The sequence below is a fragment of the Syzygium oleosum genome, unplaced genomic scaffold (assembly GCF_021117445.2).
Source record: "Syzygium oleosum isolate NSW1041296 unplaced genomic scaffold, Sole_v2.1 Sole_v2.08, whole genome shotgun sequence".
Classification (NCBI taxonomy): Eukaryota; Viridiplantae; Streptophyta; class Magnoliopsida; order Myrtales; family Myrtaceae; genus Syzygium; species Syzygium oleosum.
The window spans coordinates 12339177-12362626 of NW_026607492.1; positions in this window are offsets into that span (position 1 = coordinate 12339177).

Sequence of the window (23450 nt, forward strand, 5' to 3'; positions counted from 1 at the left end):
AATCACACATGGGAAAAAATCACAAGTCAAACCGCCACTCAAACACATTTGTTTCAACAATGAACAACCAATGCAAATTGCCACTAATCGAACATTAATTCACACACGAACTATCACATATTTAAGCCCTACTTCGAGCACCAATCGGTCCCACAAATCATCACACAAAACGGCCCTTGAACCTCTACAATTTAGCCCACATTTGTACCACAAATCAGCCAGCACACTCAGTCACAAACAGCCACATTTGCACTACAATTCAGCCACCACATTCAGCCACAAATTGCCACTAAATTAGCACATAACAGCCCCTAATTCCACATTAATCAACCCCTAAACAAGTCTAACAATACCCGATTGTCCTAGGTAGGGTTTAGGGAGTCGCTTACTCAAGTCCAAAGTCGAGAGCGAGCCGAGTGAGGCAGCGAATCGCCGGAACAGGGCTGCGGCGACCGGAACAAGGGCGGAAGCAGCGGCGGCCTCAGCTGACTCGCGAGAATGGCTAGTAAGGCAGCGGTAGGGGCTCGGCGGCAGCAAAGGCGAGTGGCCGGCTCACGGGTGACGGTGGCGGCGAGCAAGAAAAGAAGCAAGAACAGCCGTGTCGTCACCGGAACAGGGGAAGGTGAACCGAGACAGGGGAAATGGTGCAGGGGGCTTTGCCAGAATAGCAGCAGCGACGGCGAAACTGCTAAGGGCTCGGCCGAGGTATAGCGTCCCACGGCGGCGATAGGCCAGGCGGACGATGGGTGGAGTAGCAGCTGTTCAGCCAAGGGGGGTTCGATTGGGCCGGATCGAAACAGGGGAAAGGAAAGCAGGGGAACCGGCGAGGAAGCAATAGCGGCATCGGCGGTTGAGTACGCGGCGGCGGGCGGCTCCGGCGGTGGAGTGGACGGTGGCGTGCGGCGGGGCTCCGGACTGCAGGCACGAGCGCGGAGGGGGGGAGGAGAGAGAGAGAGAGAGATTCTGACAACCCCATCTACCCTACTCAAGTTTGATCCAATGGCCACCAATGCATCTTGATGGACAAGCTAGGATCCAAGGGCTGACAAAATTCCACACTTTCTAATTAATAGAAAAGGCTAAATGGCACAAAAGTAAATAAGCAAAGCGGAAGGGGTAAAATGGTCAATTTCTGCACTCAGTCCAAACTTCACTTTTCCGATAAAACGAACAATCCTGAGGTTGGCCACATTTAATTCGACGTCGTCTAATTAATTTTGTTGTGAATCTCCGAGAAATTTGACACCCAAGTTCGGATTCAAATAACGATCAAATTCACTCAAATGCGACTTTAGGGAATCTCTTACTAACGGGCGGCTTTAGGAGTTACGCGTATCGACTTTCGGTTACCCGAGCCATGCCGACCTTGATTGTTAGGAATTTACGAGGGTCAATCGCTAGTTCCGAAAGATGCGACCCTTTGAATTAAATTTTGGGTCGTTCGCGATTCACACGATGGCCAAGCGGATTCACTCGCGATCCAATCGTATTTTATTAGCGACGAGCCCATTACCATTCTTGGGTCGTGGCCCAAAATATTCCCTCGACAAATCCTTATGATCGAAGTGTCGTACCATGGTCAAGCTATTTAGGTCCACGTACATTTTCCCTACTTAGCCTTTCCCTATCAGTTAGTATCCCGAGAATGATCAGTTCTAGGCGAGATTTAACTGCAACGCATTGATGAATATACTTATTTCATTAATCCCAAAAGTGGGTCGAAATTTGGAATGTCACATAACTTGTTCAGCAATTTACTAGTGCAGTCCAGCCCAACTTGTGGCTGTTAGTGATGAGAGTGGACATAGGCTTGGAATCAAAGTTGAACCACTATATATTCATGTGTGCAGCCGTTTATTCTCCTGCTTATTATTTCTAGCACATAAGCAAGTCATGGTTTCTTATACATCTGGTTGAACCCGATATTTTCTTGTTACTTGCTGTTTTTCTGCGAAAAGTTTAAAAATCATTAAAGCTACCTATTCACCCCCCCTTTAGGTTGTAGAGTTAGTCACAACAATTTCGGTCTATCTTAGCTCCTAATATGGCCATTGGAGCCTTAAGGTGCAAAACCAACGAAGCTGACAAGTTATAGCGATGCCTTGTTAACGTAGGCTCATGAGATCTTGCAATAGTTGTCATGGAAATGTGTCGAGGTAAATAAAGCATTGCAACTTTAGAATCTTGTGGGTTGTGCAAATGTTTATTTCACATAGGAGTGTCACGCCCCGACCCTTAAGCACGCTAACATCCCACCAATGGTCGTGTAATGGCAACGTCCCAGAACGCGTTGCCGACCCAAATGAATAACATCGATCAAATAAATGCATGCGGAAGTGTACTTAAAACCCCAACAACAAACAACAAATCGGGATAGCAGGGAAAACACTTTGAGATACGAAACGAACAAAGCCATTTTATAAACATAATGTTAACCTTAGGAAGATACATAATTACAAGCCTATTATAAGGCCACTTCCTTACCAACCACGCACATACAAAAAGGGATTTGGATGATCGGGTTAACCTAACTTCTCTATCCAAAAGGTAGTAAAAAAAGTGGGGTATTCCAAAACCCATCACCACATTTGGCCATAATTGGGAAGAGGCTTCGGGTCAGATTCTTCTTCATTCGGATCGGACTCCGGATCCGTAACTTCCCCATCCTGCGGGTCGATGTCCATGGGATCCCACACCTCTTCCCCGAATCCACTATTAAATAGTCCATCAAAACCCTTAATAGGCCCGAACAGTCCATCACCATCCCTAAGAAACCAAGCCATACACTCATGAGACTTCCACATTGCCAAGCCCTCATCCACCCAGACGGTGGTAGCATGCTTCTAGTACGCCTTATCCGGTCCAACCGGATACTCAAATATAACTGTGCCCATGTCCAAGGGCACTCCAAAATGAGTGGGAGGTCGGTTCATAGACGGGGGTCTGAAAATAGTTAAACAACAACAAATGAGATATAATCTCAGCAAGTTAACGATCTAAGCCTCGTTTAGGAAGTCAACTCGCCTTGGATGCATCTAAAACATGTAGCGTTCTAATGATGGCAGATCAATAGCAATGTAATCCCTTGCTTTGGCTTAGTTATACATAGTGTCAGGCAACTCATCACAGTATACACAAACACGCCATCACACAATCGTAGGCATCTTTACCTTGTCTTGGCACATGCCCTACACGTTATAAATCATCATGTGCCGTAATCATGCAATAAGCATATAACCTAATCAGAACACATAGCAACTTTATCATTCGCAATGCACTCAAGCGTGTTCTAGTGATTACGACCACTCAGGGTCACGGAACGACCCAAATGTTGTCAGTCTTCCGACATGACTAGGCATCCATCGCGACTGCTCAGGGCACACCCGTCCTAGCACGAGGGTCTTCTGATTCATCAGGGTATTAATCACGGCCACTCAGGGTACGCCTAAAATCCATCGGGGGTCTCATCACGGCCATTCAAGGCATGTCCGCAATTAGTCGGAGGTTTCGTCATTGCCATCCAAGGCACGCCCGCATTCATACGAGGGTAACGGTTTCTCAATAGGTGATCACGCAAGCACCTAAACCACTCAAGCCAAGTTCATTTTTCCTCATTTAACCAAAACAAATGTGGTTCGTGCTCGCATATCAAAATACTGCAACTTTCATGCCTAAAAATGCAGTAATAAATTTACACGTGATCACGTATACATAATTAAACCGTCAAACTTTGCATGCTTCCCTTTTTAAACATTCTTGCTCTATTACACTTATAAAATTTGACATATAAACTCGCACCTCAAGATTTACTATTTATATGTCCACAAAAACTCATTTAAAAATTAAAAAACAAGGTTTCGCATGGGGCAATTATTTTTCAGGGCAAGGCAGGCATTAAACATCACGAAACGAGCATAAATCAATACCTAACTCAAGTAGAAAACACCCATATAAAATTCACTTATCGCCTTAATTGCGATAACTTATCATATAATTAGTGATAGCTTATCACTCAAACACCGATAGCTTATCGTCTAACTTTCCAATAACCTATTGCTAGTTGATAACCTATCAACTAATTAATCACCATTAATCACTAATCACCTAATTAACTTAATATAAACTAATCATAATCAAGTTTAACATACTAATCAAAGGGTTAGAGTGTTAACTCACCCGTTAACGATTCTGACGACACGGGCATGACGGCGGCGGTGAGGGCTACACATGGCTCGGTCCGGAAATGATACGAGATGCCGACGACGGCATGGACAGCAACACGGCATTTGCTATGGGTTGTTTTTGGCTTGCGGTGAAGGCGAACTGGTGAGGAAACAGCTCAGATGGATGGCACACGGCGAGGGGGGGCGGTCACGGCGCTTGGCAGTTGGTGGTGATGGGTCCACGGCAGAAAAACAGTAGCTAGGGGGGCGGTGATGTTGGTGGTCGAAGGAGGAAAGAGAAGGGAGAGAATAGAGAGAGAGAGAGAGGGAAGTTTGCCGATGGAAGAGAGAGCGGAGAGAGAGTGAGTGAGAGACAAATGAGAGTTATCTCTCTCATGCATGTCTTCTTCCTCAAGCCAAGACCAATTCCCAACCATTTTCATCATTTCTCCCCATTAAGACCAAAGACTTTCTCTCCCTTTTGTCAACTTCTCAATAAATGCTAGAAGGGTATTTTGGTCATTTCTCAAAATATAGTATAAAATACTATACGTGTATATGGGCTAGAATTTTGTACGAGCTCGTATAAATCGAGTTCGGGCTTAAAAGGATAAATAATGGGCTTGAAAAGGTCACGGGCTCAAATTGGGCTTGGATTAGCTATTGGGCTTGAAAATGGTAAAGTAGGCTTAGTGGGCGTCATTGGGCCCACTTGAACTTGATTGGGCCCTATGGTCGAAGCACACATTGGCGTAAGGCCCAATGGGCCTTCGTTTGGCCCACTTCCTCGTGGGCTCCAATTCTCGGCCCAAAATTTCCTTTTCCAAGAATTTTGAGCAAACCAATAAATCGGAGGATTAATGAGGCGATGCCCAATAGGTTAGTCTTGAAATCCTTAGAAGTTCGATAACCAAATTCGGATTTTAATTCATGGTCAAAATCGATCAATTGCGATTTTAGTATATCTCAAACTAACGGGCGGCTTTTAGGAGTTACGCGTATTCGACCCGCGGTTGATTTGATCAAACCACGTTTAAGCTTTCTCAAGTCATGAATGATCTCGATTGTCATGTAATTGCGAGGGGTCAATCACTAGTTCCGAAGTACACAATCGCTAGGAATTGGTTTAGGGTCGTTCACAATCCATACAATGGTCAGGCGGAATCACCCGCAATCCGATTGTATACTATTGGCGAATCATTCTATAACCGTTCCTTGATCGGTCTATAATGGCTCAAAATTGTCCCTCGTCAATCCTTATGGTCGAATTGTCAATCCATGATCGAGTTCTCAGGTTGTGTGTACTTAATTCCTTAACAACGTCTCCCTATTAGTTAGTTTTCTCATGAGTGATCAATTCATAACGTTTCAAATGCATAACAATGAAAATATGCACAGGTATGTTCTTGCAACCACTTTAAAATAGTATTGGCATCGAAAAGTAATCTTTCAAAGAATCATTCAGAACAAAGCTACTCACCTCCCCAACAAAAACCAGCAGCCCCAATTACAGATGCACCTTTACCTTTCACAGCTTCAACTATTCGCTTTGCATCTTCATATCTCTTATCATGCCAAAAAAGAGAAATAGGACCCCATGTAGACCGGCTTGTTTGATAGAAGAGAGAAACATTCCAAACATCCCAACATTAAAAATCTTCTCAACACAGCTATATGCAATATATTCAATTGCATAACAAGGAAATTATGCACAGATAGATTCCTACAACAACTTTAAGATATTCTTGGCATTGAAAATATACAAGCCAAGAGCCCAATAAAATACCAAAAATGAAGATGACCATACCCTTGATGTCATCCATAGAGAGAGACAAACGATGGATGTAATAACACAGCACTTCAATGGCCCGTCTTTGCGAGCTCAATCATAACCTTAGCTGAAGAAACGAAGATCCCACCAGAATTGCACGATATTACGAGCTTGTAAATCATATCCAAGACATAAAAAGAGATCTTTTCAAGAATCATTCAAAACAAAGCTCCACCGATAAGTGCGAGTCTAATAAAGGCCAACAAAGAGACAGAAAAATTTAGCAGAATGAGTTCAAGTCGATTTAAAGGGAGTTGCAAGAATCGGTGGAGGAATTGACGAATTTGATTAATGGAGAATCAATTAATTCCAGATACCCATTTTGAAAGGCTCAGATTTTTTTTAAGAAGATGGTTTGAAGTAAAGACCTTGAGAAATGGCTTGAATCGGCCATGGTTGGATTGGGTGGTCTGAGCTTTCTTCTCGGTCACACACTGCCGCCCAGTTGCATACCACCAGCACCCATCGGCCCTCACTTGGGCAACACTTTTAAAATCCCTTCGTTCATCTTATTATTGAAGTGGGAGTGAAGGTTGTGCGAATCGTAGGATGAGGTTTTTCTTTTAGTTTGTTTAAAATCCCTAACCCTTTGCACGCTGCTGTCGATGATTGCACGCCGCCGCTGGTGCCCAGCAGTTCTCGCTCAGGCAGCACTACATTCAGCTCTCAACCTTCATTCACAAAGTTAGGGATTTTTTGGCTTTTCATTTTATTCAAAATTTTTTGACAAAAATGCCCTTGTTCCGGTTGCCAAAAAAGTCACATGTTTGTTGGCTGGTGAGCATTTGATCAGCCGGTGAACTCAGGCCCTTATTTGAAACTGATTGGGCACTTTAGGCCATTATTTGACACTATGTCCACTTTGGACCCCTTTTTGAGAAAATGACCCCACTTCGGGTCCTTATTTGGAATTTGCCCTATTTTTTAAGTAGCTTCACCATATAAAGCTTTTAAGTAAGCATTAGGCCACTATCATTTCTTATGATTTTAACACCCAAAATAACATTAATTTCCCCCAAGTAACTTTTTGTTTCATTCACAACTTTAGTGCATGTACCAAAAATAAGCATGTCATCAACATACAAGCTAATAACTATATATTCACTATCAACAACTTTTGTATACACAAATTTATCTACTCAAATAAAGGAAAATCCATTATTAACTAGAACTTGATCAAATTTTCTCATACCATTTTTTTTGCGATTGCTTTAGACATATGAAGATTCAAAGAGTTCATAAACTTTGTTTTCTTGGCCAGGAAGAATACATCCATAAAGTTGTACCATGTAAGTTTCTTCTTCTAAATCACTGTTTAATATATTTTAACATCCATTTGGTGAATAGCAAGTTTGTAAATAAAAGTTATGGCAATTAAAACACTAATAATCGAGTATGGGAAATAAACCATACAGAAAGTAACCCAGCAGAAGCTTGCAATACACCCTTTTGTTGATTTTGGTATTTGTTCAATGAAATGAAGGTCTTCGCCAAGAGCATATTGGAGAAGTTCCATTTTAGGCAAGCTTGCCTAGCAATTACCGCAACGAGAGGATTTAATCCCATCCTTGATGTGGGGAATAAAACGAATCCGAAGAAGGCCAGAATAAAAACCCTCGCGGAAGTATTTCCCGTTTCTTTTGGCAATTTGGAGTAATTGTCCGCCAAGTAAGATAGAGGAAATCTCCCGGTATTTGATTTGCTCAACTTTTCCAATTGAGGGGTTTTCAAGTATAAAAATTCGGCTATAACACTTGTGGGTTTCAATCCAACTGGGGGCTCAACGGTTCTTGACTCGAAATCAATCCCAATGGTTGCCTTATATTCTTCTAGTGTAGGTACCATCTCGTGCTCGCCCAATTGAAATGTAGCAGTGGTAACTTCCCAGAAATTGGATAATGCTTGGATTAGACTCACTTGGTACTGGTTGATGAGCTTGAACAAATACCCGAGCCTTTCCCTTACATATGCTTTGTTGTCCTTTGTCATGTTTACCCACCATACCAAAAGCTCCTTCCTTGGAATAGGAATAACTTGTATGTCTAGTTTCTCCATTTCGATCTAAAGCATGTAAAAGAAAGTGATTATTATTCACCATGGATTACCAATTGATTTTAATGCCCCCATTTCACTTATATGTCCTTTTAAGGTAGGACGGAGGTTCAATACACTTGCATACCTCAAAAGTAATGCAAATGTCATTTTGAGTCCGGTTAAACCTTAAAAGAGCATATAGTTGAGATCATGGACAAATTCAATGTGGGATGTAAATGCCCATTCTGTCATACTCCATTTAGACCATAAAGTCCTAAACTATGGTTTGCAACTTCGAACACATTGAAATGAACGAATAAGCATTTGAATTACATGAGAAATCCACCATGGACCTATACATTTCATCTAAAAATGAAAGAATGGTTAAATGGAGTATGACGCCCTAATCATGCATTCTAAAACGAAAGGGCATTTAGACCAAGCATTAAATGTCATTTAGGCATTTTTTAAGAATGTGTCAACTAACATGCATAATTGTAAAAGAATGGAATGGAACGATACTTGCTTACCATGATATTTTTGTTTGGTTTTAGGTATACCAACCACAAAGACAAGCGAATGCAACCAGTGAAGTTTTGACGCCTAAAAAGGGTAGGATATGCTAAAGGCTCAAGGTCATCACCTTAATGGACAAGGGATTCCATTCCAATAGGCAATCGGCCTAAAGTAATGAAATATTATTTCACCTCGGTGATCAGTATTGTATTTAAATGATTCCATGAGCAATCAGCCCATAGTTTCGCCTAAACACATACCTCCTAAGGGTAATCCTAAATGTAGCCGGGTAAGGCCACGGGTGGTGTGTGCTAATGGTGTAGTGCTAAAACAATTTAAAGACATGAATAGCAATTAATGACCAAACAGCACTTCTAAAATTCATTCAAACCACATTCAATCCCAACACCATCCTGCAAAATAAGGGTTAGCAAAGACAACACCCCTTATACCACCCGCCTACAAAACCATTTAACACTATCATTAGTGGGACGTACCTAGGATCTTTGCAAGCACAAAACACAAGCATATCGTTCTATCTAGGCCTAAGTCCACTTAGAAAATGTTCATTTTCCCCAGTGGAGTTGCCAAGCCTGTCGCGCCGCGCTTTTTTTATTTGGAGGCTTTCGGGATTTGCGCGCTAAGGAGGTATTTCCGTGTAAGGGTCTCTCCCAGACCATACCTCACGTGACAGTGGAAGGTAATTTTCTATTTAATCTAAATTTGTGATTTTGGAGTCGCCACTAGTCATTATTGGTAGGTAGACTAGAAGCCTAATCGAGGTACGGGAGAAATACCACGATTCTACGAACCAGAGATTCTGAGTACGGGGACTTGGTTACTTTATTGATCCCGAATTGAGATCCCTAATGCCCTTTCGATACCTAAGAACGTTACGATGTCTAACATGTCATGCAAATTTCCGAGGCTTACCCACTAATTCTATCCATTCTAATCGCAGGAAAAACCAAACAAGTATTAAATGCAAAATCGATGTCAATCAAATCAATCAATCCTAAAATGGTCTCTAAAAATGAAAATCAATCAAAACATCCAAACCGTAATGAAGCTCTAAAAGCTTATTCATTTCATGATTTATATTTTTTAGGGTATTAGGGTTTTTTAGGGGTTATAACCCCTGAATTTGGGATTTTCTAAAAATGTCACTTGGGCACTTCCAAAAATTCAAATATCATTTTTTATGGTTGGCCACGGTGTTTTTGGATTATTCTGTGAATTTTTAAAATTTTTGAAATTTTTGATTTTTTGATTTTTTTTATAATTTTCTGAAAATTTTTATGAATTTTCAAATTTTTCAATTTTTTATTGATTTTCTAAAATTTTCACATTTTTTTTATTTGTATTTTCTAAATTTTCTGAATTTTTATGAATTTTTTGAAAATTTTATTAATTTTCCTGATTTTTCAAAATTTTTTTGAATTTTTTATGTTTATGAATTTTTCGAATTTCTAACTTTTTTTATTTTTTTGATTTTTTTATACTTTTTTCGATTTTTTTTTATGTTTTTATGAATTTTTACGAATTTTTTAGATTTTTTAAAATTTCCCGCCGGGAAAATGAACCGGACCGACCCGGTTCAATCCGATTCGACCTGACCGAACCGGGCGTCGCCGGCACCGGTCACCGATCACCTTCTCCGGCGAGCACAACGCCAGAAACGGCGTCGTTTCCCCTTTTGTTCATTGAGGCATTTTATCAAACACCTCCTGGGCATGAATCCTAGTTCTATGTTTTTGAGGCCGCAAGTTTGAATCGTTCTCCGGCGACCTTCCGGTAAGAGTTTCATCATTCTGATTGATCCGTTGTAAAGTTCTTGTATTCTATTTTCAGTCCGATCCATTTATTACGTCGTCGGACCTCTGCTGGCCGACGTAAAACCGATCAAAAAAACCTAATTTGCTAACTATCCTAAACCATATACTCAAGTCCACAGATTATCATACAAATCGCCCTAGCCGTCTACATCGATCTCAATCGATATAAAATCATCAAACAAGGTGAGAAAACGCTAACTTGGACGGCTTATGGCCATGGGGATGCTCCGGCGAGGTCCTCCGAATTCCAACGAGATAGTTCACGAAATGGCCGATTCGGTTTATGCGTTTTTAATGCCCAAAAATGCGATCAAACAACACAAAATATGTTTAGAAATGTATTCTAAACATTCAGAAACTCAAAATCTAAGAGAAGATTGCATAATTAGCAAGATTGAACTAAATCATGCTTTCTAGAATTCTGGAAAACCATGATTGTGAGGGGATTTTACCTTCTTCGAATGCAATCAAATCGGAGTTCCTGGATGAAGCAGTGCCCGTGGAGTTGTTCTTCAACGTTCATACTTCCAACTGGTGGTTTTGGCTTTGCCGGAAGGGCTCTAAGCACGCCGGCCGAGCTCGATTTTCAGGCGTTCACGGCTAATTCCTGTTTTGGTTCGCCGGTGAGGAAACTCACCGTCGAGAACGATTTGTTGGCACTTTTCGATCGGAAAAGCACCGATTGCTCAGTCTTAGGGAGTCTCTATTCACCTCCCGTTCAATCTCTCTCTCTTTCGCACGTATTCTCTCTCTCCTCTCTCTCAGTAATTTCGTCGAACACCTTCTTCTTCGCAATGTTCAGTTTTCTTCCTTTTTGTTCATCGATTTGTCCTGCTCAAAGTTCGTTGGAACCGACCTTGAATCGGTTAGGGTGATTCCCTAGCGCCAGCTGGATATTTTCCAGCTGGCCAAATCGATTTGCACGTGCTAAATCGATCGGGGAAGATTCACGAAGTTGCGGATTTGAGTTAGAATTTTCTGGGTTTGGCACGTTTTGGCTAAGTCGGGCGAAGAAGACGGGTCGTCGGGTCGGGTCGGGTTGACCCGGTCGACCCGACAGGCCCGGTTTTGATTAAAAACTCAAATTGAGCTCAATTTCGACCGATTTTTTCAAATTAAATCCCAAAATTGAATTCCCCATCACATTTTGAACCCAAATATGTGATTTTCCCCAATTTTTGTTAAAATTATGTCCGAGATTTTCACATTTTTGTACTTGGGTTAATAGGATTTTGTTCAATTTGATGTCCTAATGACCTGATTAGGCAAAATTGATGCCAAAATTGAATTACCCACATCTGATTAACCCTAAAAATGATAGTCTCATGTTTCGACAATTTCATATTGGGTACGATTCCCAATTTGGGTTCAAAATTCTTAATTTTCAATTGAATTTTGGGGATTTTTTATTTTTACGTCAAATTGTGTAATTGGACCAACCATTATGTAATTAAAGGTCCAAGAATCATTTGTTGTGTCACTATGACTTAAAAATGACTAGAAAAGATTTAATTGCATTTTTGGTTCAATTCGGGTTTAATTTTGCCCAATTTTGGGAAAACCATATACCCGATTGAGATTTTTCAAAATTGATGATGTATTAATGACATTGGATTTAAAATAAGACTAATGACTATTTTTATGGATTTTTTTGATTCCATTTGCTATTTTTATTGATTTTCTCACTTATTTTGACTAAAAGAAATTAAGGAAAAATGCAGAAAAATGCTAATTTTTTTTTTTTTGGTTTAGAAATAGGTTTCTAGGCTTGGCCAAGATTCCTAGTACTAATTTTGAGATTTTTGAAAATATGAAAAAAATGAGCTAAAAATCAGGTGTCAACATTATTCTAGCCTTCTTCAGATTCGTTTTATTTCCCGCATCAAGGACGGGATTAAATCCTCTCGTTGCAGTAGTTGCTAGACAAGCTTGCTTAAAATGGGACTTCTCCAATATGCTCTTGGCGGAGACCATCATTTCATTGAACAAATACCAAAATCAACAAAAGGGTGTACTGCAAGCTTCAGCTGGATTACTTTCTGTATGGTTTATTTCCCATACTCGACCTTGGGAACATTATATGCACATTCGAGAGATCGACTCATCTACCAACCCTATTGAGAAGTATTTGAAACTCCAAGACAAAATGCCAAAGTACTCTTTTCATGAGTGGACAAACTTCATTAGAGCATTAACTCCCGACCAGCTTCAATGGAGGATTCAATGGCCGAAGATAACGAAAGCTTAAATTACTACCCAAGACGGTAATTTTGTGCCTTTATTAGGATTGAGTGGCGGAACTGCTTATTGCCCACTAAGAGTCATACGACAATTCGGAATGGTTCAACAAATTCCACCTATTTGGCATCCTGAGGAGTTCACATTTGAGATACCGCAAGAACCTATACCGGAAAAGAAAAGTAAAGAGCTGTGAACAAGGGTCGATGGGATCGTGAATTCCTTGAAGAGATCAACCAAACAAACAATACACTGGCCAGAAGATTTGGAAGGCGAAATGAAGCTCTTTTTTGGCATCTAATGAGTATATAAGGTGGTTGAAGGCTAAGCTACCAATTGACGTCGAACCTTATGTACCTTTGAGTGTTACTACTCATTTTGATGAGCCGTACATCCCAGAGTACATTGTGCCAAGCACGCCAGGTGTAGAGCCGTATGTTCCCGAGGAAGTTGTAATCGATGTGGAAGAATGGGAGACACGAGTCAAGGAATATGAAGAAGCTGAAGCTACCTTAGCTAGCAAGAAGCTGAAACTTGTTTAAGCTAGTGTTCCCCTATTTTGATGAATAGCATTGTAATAAAAATTTTCCAAATTGAAATAATTACTTAATAAACAATTGCTTAATGAAGTTTCAAATTTTTTTTTGTGAAGAATCACCATGGATTACAATTCTTTGAATTGTATGATTCTTTGAGAAAGGCATTGATGAAGAATTTTATACAAAGTTAAGGCTTGTATGAAATTTCTTATCCTTGACAATCTCATAAAATCATACAATTAAAAGAATGTACGGTTTCATAATCATTTTACTATGCTGATATCAGGTCTTTTTGGCAAAGCAGGTTGTTTAGCAACGGAAGGTAAAAGACCTCGGACTCGCCTACAAGTTAGAATGGCGGAAGAAAAAACCCGTGCTCGACTAGCTGAAGTCGAAAACCAAATGACCCAAATGGTTGCAATGATGGCAGAAATGAAGGCTTTCATTCTCACATCTAGAGGACAATATCCTACTACTCCAAATGTGGGAGCTTCAGATGCAACCGAAACACCGATTAAAGACCCAATCAGAAACAAAGAACCGGTTTAAGAAAATCCCCCAAAGACTACACCTGAGGTGGTAAATTTGGAAGAGGATGATCAAATCAAGAGGACATCCAAAACAAAGGATGAAGAAGAGGCCAAGAGATTGCAAAAATTGAAAAATGCTTAGCAAGTCAAGGCTATGAGCTTCAAAGGCTCGACAAGTTCTTGCCGTACGCAAAGGTGGTTGTTCTAGAAAACTATAAGGAGCCAGAGTTCGTTAGCAAGTATGATGGCACTGGTTGTCCCAAAAGCCATTTGAAGTATTATCTCCGTAAGATGGCAAGATATTCAGACAACACGCCACTTCTTATTAGTACATTTCAAGATAGTTTGAGAGAAGCGGCCCTCGCATGGTACACAGTCCTCGACATAAAAGACTTCACTGAATGGGATCATTTGGCGAGAGAATTTCTTCACCAGTACAAGTTTAATGTTGAAGTACTCCTAACTAGAGAGGATCTTGTCAGAACCGAGAAACGGAAGAATGAAAGGTTCAGAGCCTATGCTCAGAGATGAAAAGCTGTTGCCTCACAACTAAAGCCCGCCATAAGTGAAGACGAGCTCATTGAGCTCTTTCTAAAATCATTGCTAACTGAGTATTATGACAAGCTTCATGTATCAGGCTGTCAAACATTCACCATGTTGATAAAAGTGGGTGAGAGAATTGAATGGGGATTAAAAGAAAAGAAGGCTCAAGAAACAGCAGCACGAAGGCCTTACCCCGTGAAAAAAGACAAAGAACCCATCCGAGAAGTGGCTATGGTGTCAAGCCCAGGTACTCATCAAGCATCATTTCCGAAACAATCAAATGTCGCTTGGAAAAACCCAAGGCAATTCGAGCCAAATAAAAGGCCCGTGAGGCAATACACACCGTTGCCCCGACCCCTGTCAAAGCTATTACCAATGCTTCTAGAAAGGCATTTGGTGGCCAAGGAAGTACCGAGAGACAATCCTACGAGATTTTCTTGGTACGATGAATAAAAAACCTGCACCTATCACATGGAAGAAAGGGGACATGATGTAGATAATTGTCCCACTCTAAAGTACAAGATTCAAAAGCTCATTGACAAGAAGTTATTAAACTTCCAAGAGTCCGAGCCAAATGTACATCAGAATCCTCTTCTTGAGCACAATACAGTAAACATGATCAAGGATGAAGAAATAGTTATCAAGTCTGACGATGAAGATGAATATGAAGTGATGAATATGAAGTCAAGATTAAAGCTTCTCGATTAGGGGATGCTCACTTTCGTCAAGAAGCACTCCTAAAAGGCGAGATTGTAGATAACTTGGGAGAAAACTCCGGAAAATATAACTTCCAAGTGAAATATACCCTACCGCCATGGACATTCAAAAATGAAGTAATTGTGCCTAATGGTTGGGGTGGTATGGACAATGAAACCAGTCCTGAGGAGAAAGCTCTACCTAAGGAAGAAATGCTCCAAGATAAAACAGATCAGGATCAAAAGGAGAAGGAAAAAGTCCGACAGGATGAAAGGCGTTTCACCCAGAAATCATCTAGGGAAGGCGAAACTGTAGACTTACTCGGTCAAGACAGCGGTAAATATAATTACCGTGTCAAATATACTCCACCACCATGGGCGTTAAAAAATAAAGACATTGTACCGGACGGATGGGGTGGCATGGACGAAGTCCCGATCAGCCAATTAAATCTCGAGGGGAATGAAGATCGGGAAGACAAAAAGAAGAAAAATACTCGCCGAGGTGATAGGCGATTTGTTCAAAAAGCACGAAGACAAGGGGAAATTATTGATTTTCTGGGTCAAGATAGTGGTCGGTATAATTACCGTGTCAAATATACACCTCTTTCATAGGCATTCAAGAACGAAACAATCACACCTGATGGCTGGGGTGGAATGGATGCTGACGAAGCCAATAGAAGCATGGTATCCATGATTACACCATTTCTAATCAAGCTTGATGAGGTAAATAAATATAAGGAGGAGGAAGGCCCTGTTGAACCAATCACTATCCAACTTCCCATTGATCAGTTAAGGATCGAAGAAGAAGAAACATAGCCTGTGACTATCACTCTCCCTCCAAAAGAAAAGTTTGACACTAAGTGTGTACCTTGGGATTACTCTCCCAAAGAAGTCGATGCCATAACCCGATCAGGGAGATGCAATGTCCCGAAGGAAAGTGAACACGAAAAGAAAGGAGTAACCGAAGAAGATGTCAAATAGTTGCTTTTGGTCATGAAGACGAGCGAATTTGAGGTAATTGAATAGTTAAGAAAGATGCCGGCACAGATTTCTCTGTTGGATCTCTTCAAGACTTCAGAAAGCCACAAAATGGTACTTATGAGGCTTCTCAATGAAGTGCACGTCCCGGAGACAATTAATGAAGTACAATTGGAAGACTTTGTTGGTACTATTATTCTGAAAGACCAAATTGCCTTCTCCGATGAAGATTTCCCAATTGACGGGCGTTCCCATAATAAGGCTCTGTATATCGCCGTCAAATGCCAGGGCAAGGAGGTGTCACGGGTGCTGATCGATAATGGTTTCGCACTTAATTTGTGTTCACTAAGCACACTGCATCGCTTGGGGATTAGCGAAGAGCTCATCAAACCATCTACGGTAACTGTGCGTTCGTTTGATGGAATGAAAAAAGACGTTATTGGCGATATCGAGCTCGAGGTGAACATAGGCCCTGTGCCGTTCCTAATTGACTTCCAAGTAGTGGATATTCCGAGGACTTTCAACTTGTTACTCGGGAGACCTTGGATTCATATGGTTTGTGCTATTCCTTCAAGTCTTCATCAGGAGGTTAGATTTGTCATTAATGACAGGATGATCACCGTACACGAGGAGACAGATTTCACCACCTACAAAAAGAGTGCAATACCATATGTCGAACTCAAAGGGAAAGAAGAACCAAGTTATCATTCCTTCGAAATAATCTCAATGGTGCAAATTTCTGCCGGTTGCATCATAAAATCCCCAGAATTTTCAACATCATCCATTATGTCTGGAAGGGTGTTATGCCAGTATGGATTTACTCCCGGTAATGATCTTGGATCGAAATCCAAGGGATCAAAGAACCTATTACTCCGCTTGCTACAAGAATGAAACACGGAGTAGGTTATATTCCAGATGATACTAAAGATCACCATGGAGGCCAAGGCCGAGGTCGAAAGAACCCTAGAGGCTATAGAGGCCGAGGTGATCGCCTCATTAATCCATCCATATGGAAGGGTAAAGCTAAAGAGCTTCCCTATCATCAGATCCACATCAAGGAAACTTTTCCTAGACCTTCCAAGCTACTTCAAGAAGAAGACTTACATGTAGAGGAAGAATCTGTTTTGCCTGGTTTATTCGAAGAGAATACCATCAACGTTATCGTAATCGAAGCAGAAGATACCTACGCACTGGAGTAGGAAGATTCTCTTAAACTTTTGCTACTAGCTTTTTCCATTGTATTTTGTTGATTACAATTTGAAATTTCCTGTGATTTTATTTGCAATTTCAGTTCAGTTACAATTTACATTCCTTTTGATGTAGATGTAATTGCATTTTTTCAATTCAATAAAAGTGATCAAATGTTTTGTTAAGGACATGTAGAAACAAAACCAAACCTATAATGAACATTATCCTCATTCGTGAGGCTTGAGGCTTTGGGTTTCTATACTGTTCCTCATTGCGAAAATGATTTTAAGAGCAAGGAAGTCTGATGATATGAGGACTAGCTCTGTCTTTATGTTCTTTCAAAATAAATTTCAAAATGAATTTCCAAAAGGGTTTTCATAAGATCACGTGCGTTACTTACTTTGTATGAAATTACTAATCATATTTGTTACATGTCAGGCATGAGCATTCACATATCCATAATAGGTTCATATGTGACCCAAATCTTTCCGAGGAGATCACTTGCGATATTGAAGTGGATAATGAAGATGAGGAATGGATCAGAAGGGAATGGATCCGTCATGAAGAATCAAAGCCACTCACGTTAGAGAAAACGATCACTGTTAATCTGGACGATAAAGAGAATCCCAAAGAGGTTAAGATTGGAGAAAGTCTTCCCTCAGTAGAGGCAGAAAGGATCACAGATTTGCTCAAGGAATATCAAGATATATTCGCATGGTCTTATGCTGACATGCCAGGCCTTGATCCAAGCATAGTTGAGCATGCTTTACCTATTGATCCAAGTATTCCACCAAAGAAGCAAAAACTGAGGCGAACAAAGCCGGAATTGACGAAGAAAATAGAAGAAGAAGTGATGAAATTACTCAAAGTCGATTTCATCGAAGTAGTACCATATCCAGAATGAGTTGCCAACATAGTACCCATAATGAAGAAAGATGGTCAAGTACGGGTGTGCGTTGATTATCGCGACCTAAATAAAGCAAGCCCTAAGGATGATTTCCCGCTTCCACATATTGATGTATTAGTGGATAGCACTGCTGGGTTCGAAATATTTTCATTCATGGATGATTTTTCAGGATATAATCAAATCCTCATGAAGAAAGAGGATAAGGCGAAAACGTCCTTCATAACACCATGGGGCACATTTTGTTATAAGGTGATACCTTTCGGTTTGAAAAATGCTGGTGCCACGTATCAAAGGGCAATGGTAACTTTGTTTCATGACATGATACACAAAGAAATCGAGGTATATGTGGATGACATGATTGTAAAATACAAACAAGGAGAAGATCATGTTGAGGTGCTTCGCAAATTGTTCAAAAGACTTAGAAAGTACAAGTTGCGATTGAACCCCAACAAGTGTGTATTTGGGGCAAAATTTGGCAAACTGCTAGGTTTTGTGGTCAGCAACAGGGGCATCGAAATAGATCCTTCCAAGATCAAGACAATATACGACTTAAAGATTCCTTCTACGGTAAAAGAAGTGAGAAGCTTGTTGGGGCGATTAAACTACATTGCCCGTTTCATCTATCAGCTTTCTGAGACTGCTAAACCATTCTTCAAACTGTTCAAGAAAAATGCCAAAGTAAAGTTGGATATGGAATGTCAACAAGCCTTTGACAAGATCAAAGAATATCTAGTATGCCCACCAGTGTTGGTACCACCAATTCATGGAGTTCCGCTGATCTTATATTTAACGATTCACTATGAGTTGTTAAGAGCGGTGCTTGTACAAAGAAGACCAAATGATGGTAAAGAACAAGCCATTTATTACTTGAGCAAGAAGTTCACAACATCATAGGTGAATTACCCGGCAGTCGAGAAGACATGCGTTGCATTGATTTGGGTATTACACAGACTAAGACAATACACCATTCATCACCAAATTTTGCTAGTGACTGAGAATGATCCGATCAAGTACCTTCTTGAGAAATCCTCCTTGGTCGGGAAATTAGCAAAGTGGCCAGTCTTGTTATCAGAATTCGACATCAGAAGTTCATCTCAAAAGTTAGTCAAAGGACAAGCAATAGCAGACATGTTGGCAGAAAATTCGCAAAATATTGCCAGTCCTGAAGAACAACTTAATGATCATATATTGACATTGATCGACGATAAATGGACCATGTATTTTGATGGTGCAACCAACTTATCTGGATCAGGAACTGGGGCAGTACTGATCTCCCCAGAAGGCCAATACTATCCGGTATCTGCGAAATTGGTATTTCCATGCACCAATAACATCGCTGAATATGAAGCATCCATTCTCGGCTTACAATTAGCCCTTTCAATGAAGGTAAAAAGGTTGCAAGTATATGGAGATTCTATGCTCATCATATTGCAAACAACTGGTGAATGGCAAACTCGAGATGCTAAGCTAATTCCTTATCACAGATACTTAGAAGAGATGATAGAAAGTTTCGAAGAAGTAACATTCGATTATCTCCCAAGAACTCAGAATCATTTTGCAGATGCTCTTGCAACTTTGTCATCCTTACTACAAGCTGAAGATGGTATGGATATAAAACCATTAAGAATCAATATTCTTGAACAACCAGCTCATTGCATGATGGTTCAGGCAGAATTTGACAATGAACCATGGTATCATGACATCAAAAAATATCTTCAATCGGGAGAATTTCCTAAAGAAAGCCAACTAGGTGACAGGAAGTTTATAAGGAAGATAGCCAACAAATTCTTCCTCAGTGGTCAAATCCTCTACAAGAAATCATTTGATTCAACCGTATTAAGATGTGTGGATGCTACAGAAGCTGAACAGATCATGAAAGAAATTCACGAAGGTGAATGTGGACCACACATGAATGGACATCTTCTAGCCCGAAAAATTATGAGGTTGGGATACTATTGGATGACAATAGAATCAGATTGCATTCAACACGTGAGATGTTGTCATCAATGTCAAGTTTATGGAGACAAAATCAATGCACCGCCAAACGAGCTACATCAAATGTCCGAGCCATGGTCATTTTCAATGTGGGGCATTGATATGATTGGTCCAACCAACCCCAAGGCCTCAAATGGACACCAGTTTATCCTGATTGCTATTGACTATTTCACTAAATGGATTGAAGCAAACTCTTACACGAATGTTACTGCTAAGAATGTTGCAAGATTCATTAGGCGAGATATCATTGCTAGATACGGAGTTCCAGAAGTAATAATTACAGACAATGGCTCACATCTAAACAACAAGATTGTGGATGACTTACTCGAATACTTCCACATCCGACATCTGAACTCATCTCCATATCGTCCACAAATGAATGGAGCAGTTGAAGCAGCAAATAAGAATATCAAAAAGATACTGGCCAAGACAACTGAAAATTATTGTGATTGGCATGAAAGGTTACCGTATGCTCTGATGGCATACCGAACTTCAATTCGAACATCAACTGGAGCAACCCTATTTTCATTGATTTACGGAATGGAAGCAGTGCTACCTATTGAAGCAGAAATTCCTTCATTAAGAATACTATCCCAATTGAAGTTTTCAGAAGCTGAGTGGATTCAACAAAGATATAAACAACTCAACATGATCGATGAAAAGAGATTAAGAGCTATATGCCATGGGTAAGCCTATCAGAGAAGAGTGGCAAAATCCTTTAATCGAAAAATGAAACCGAGGAATTTCAAAATAGAGGATTTAGTAGTGAAGAAAGTCATCTTCAACAATTCAGATTCTCGTGGCAAATTCACTCCAAATTATAAGGGTCCATACATTGTCAAGAAAGTTCTTCTTGGAGGAGCATTGATTCTTGTAGATATGACAGGAACAAAATTGGCCTATCCTGTAAATGCAGATGCTGTCAAGATTTTCTACTCATGAAATGAAGACAAATATTCAAGAAAAGATTCGGCTCACTTTAGAACATGTGCATATCACGCATATATGCATACCATGCATTTCATGAACATGTTTATCTGTTTTGCAGAAGAAAGCAAAAAGAATCCAAACCAGTTGATGATTTCAGAATTCCCAATGGAGTTATCAAATAGTAAAGGGAAGTATCACTTCCAATTCTATTTTCCATTGATGTCCTCTAATGCACTTTCCTTTTTATCATCTCCAAGAAGACAAAGAAAAGGGAGCAACAAAAGAAGAATCCCCAATGAAACCAAAGCAAAAACATGCAAACAAGAGGGATCTTGGTAAGTTGATCAGATAGGTATCCTCAAATCGTGAGAGCATGTGTTAAAGAAGTTGCATTTTTAAGAGAAAAATCAAACTTTTTCTTCCCCAAGCGGAATGACACTAAGGCTGAGCAAAACAAAACAGATTATTTTGAAAAGGAAGATACCTCAGAAATGTTTCAATCAAAAGTTTTGAAACACGCTTTCTTTGAAAATGCACTAAGCATCAAAATTCTCTAAAAGGGATAATTTGACAAAAGGCTTTGAAAAATTTCAAAGAGAAAGTTTGGATCAAATCAAATGGTAAGACATTCAAATGATGAAAGGTAAGCCATATCCAAACACGTCCCTATACACTCAAAGTCAAAATGGAGAAGTGAGTGAGAAAAACTCATCCGAAGGAAATAGGGGATGTTCGCAATGATTACATGGATTGAAATGATGAAAGGCAGTCATTTCACTATCCCAAACACATGCTTATCTCTTGCAAACCAAATTTGAGCCAAAACAGTGAAGAAGTTTTTCCAAAACAACCCTGTTAAGAACCACCCACATTGGGGCAAATCAGGAAGTTTGTGATTGACAACTATGGAGAATAGGATCAAGAAAGATTTGACAAAGCCCAATTGAGCCAGAATATTCATTTCAAAATCCTAAATTGGTGATCATCTCTTCACACTGGAGCATGAGCATATGATCCACTTTAATAGACAAAAGGGCATGACACAGAGTCCTTAGAATTAAAAAAAGGTCAAAAACAAAAATCCGGGGCATGAAAAAGCAGTGTGCCTGGTAAAAGCAAGGCCAAATGCCCGAGAAAAATGTGAAAGAAAAAGAGAGTTCATAAGAAAGTTCAAAATGACAAAAAAAGTCTTGACAAAGCAAAGTCAAGATCATTATAGATCATAGATCACAACAAGTGAGAATGAGCAAAAGAAAAGAGATTGTAATGAATATTTTAGGGACTCTGATGTTCATAAAAACGATCCCTAATGAGCAAAAAAGGAAAGTGGTGATGCCAAGAAGATCATCAATTTCATAAAAATCTTGAATTCAAACAAATGAGCCTTTTGAGCCTACCCAATACCAACAATACAACCTCTCCCCAAAGACTTTTCGGATTGGGATGTTGAGAGTAGAAACATGACTTTATAACAAGAAGTCGTCACTCAAAGAAGTGTATGCAATAATATCTTGTCTTGTCCTTGAGGTTCTTAACTTGTAGACCCGAAGTCAGATATGACGAAATCCTTTTTCTTGGCCTCAAAATGCCTATCCTTTGAATAGCTGTTGACCAAGCCAACATTACAGTCCTCCGAAAGACCTTATCAGATCAATTGGATTGTATACATTGGGAACATCTCCGAACACCTAAAGATTGATTAAGAGAGATAAAATTGAGGGATATCAAACAAGTTCCAACAAGTTTCCCTTTCAATCAGATGAAGAAAAGACCAAGTTCATAGATTGAAACAAATCCTTTCTAATGAAGGTCTTCCAAACGATCATTTCAAGCATTTGTTGAAAGTTTGCAAGCATTTTGTTCAAATAATTCCTCGAAAAGGAAATTTGATTGTCTGAAATGCATTAATGCAAAAGAATGCATGTTTCCAAGCCAGGTTTCAAAAGTTTTTGGCCAACTTAAAATCAGGTTTTTAAACAGTTTGTGGTAAGCTAAGAAAAAACCACGCTTCAAACAGTTTTGATTAATTTCAAAAAAGTTTTTGGTCAACTAAAAAATCATACAAAGGTTAGTGAAACCTCAAAATCACATAACTCACGGTTAAGGCATTCATTGTTTGAAGTCTTCGCAAAGTCCTACAGGCGAGGAGCCCCTATGCAAATTCAAAGTCCTATAGGCGAGGAGTCCCTAGGCAAATTCAAAGTCCTACATGCGAGGAGCTCCTAGGTAAATTCAAAGTCCTACTGGTGAGGAACCACTAGGCAAATTCAAGTCCTATAAGCGAGGAGCCCCTAGGCAAATTCAAAGTCCTACAGGTGAGGAGCCCCTAGGCAAATTCAAAGTCCTACTGGTGAGGAACCACTAGGCAAATTTAAAGTCCTACTGGTAAGGAACCACTAGGCAAATTCAAGTCCTACAGACGATGAGCCCATAGGCAAATTCAAAGTCCTACAGGCGAGGAGCCCCTAGGTAAATTCAAAGTCCTACTGGTGAGGAACCACTAAGAAAATTCAAGTCCTACAGGCGAG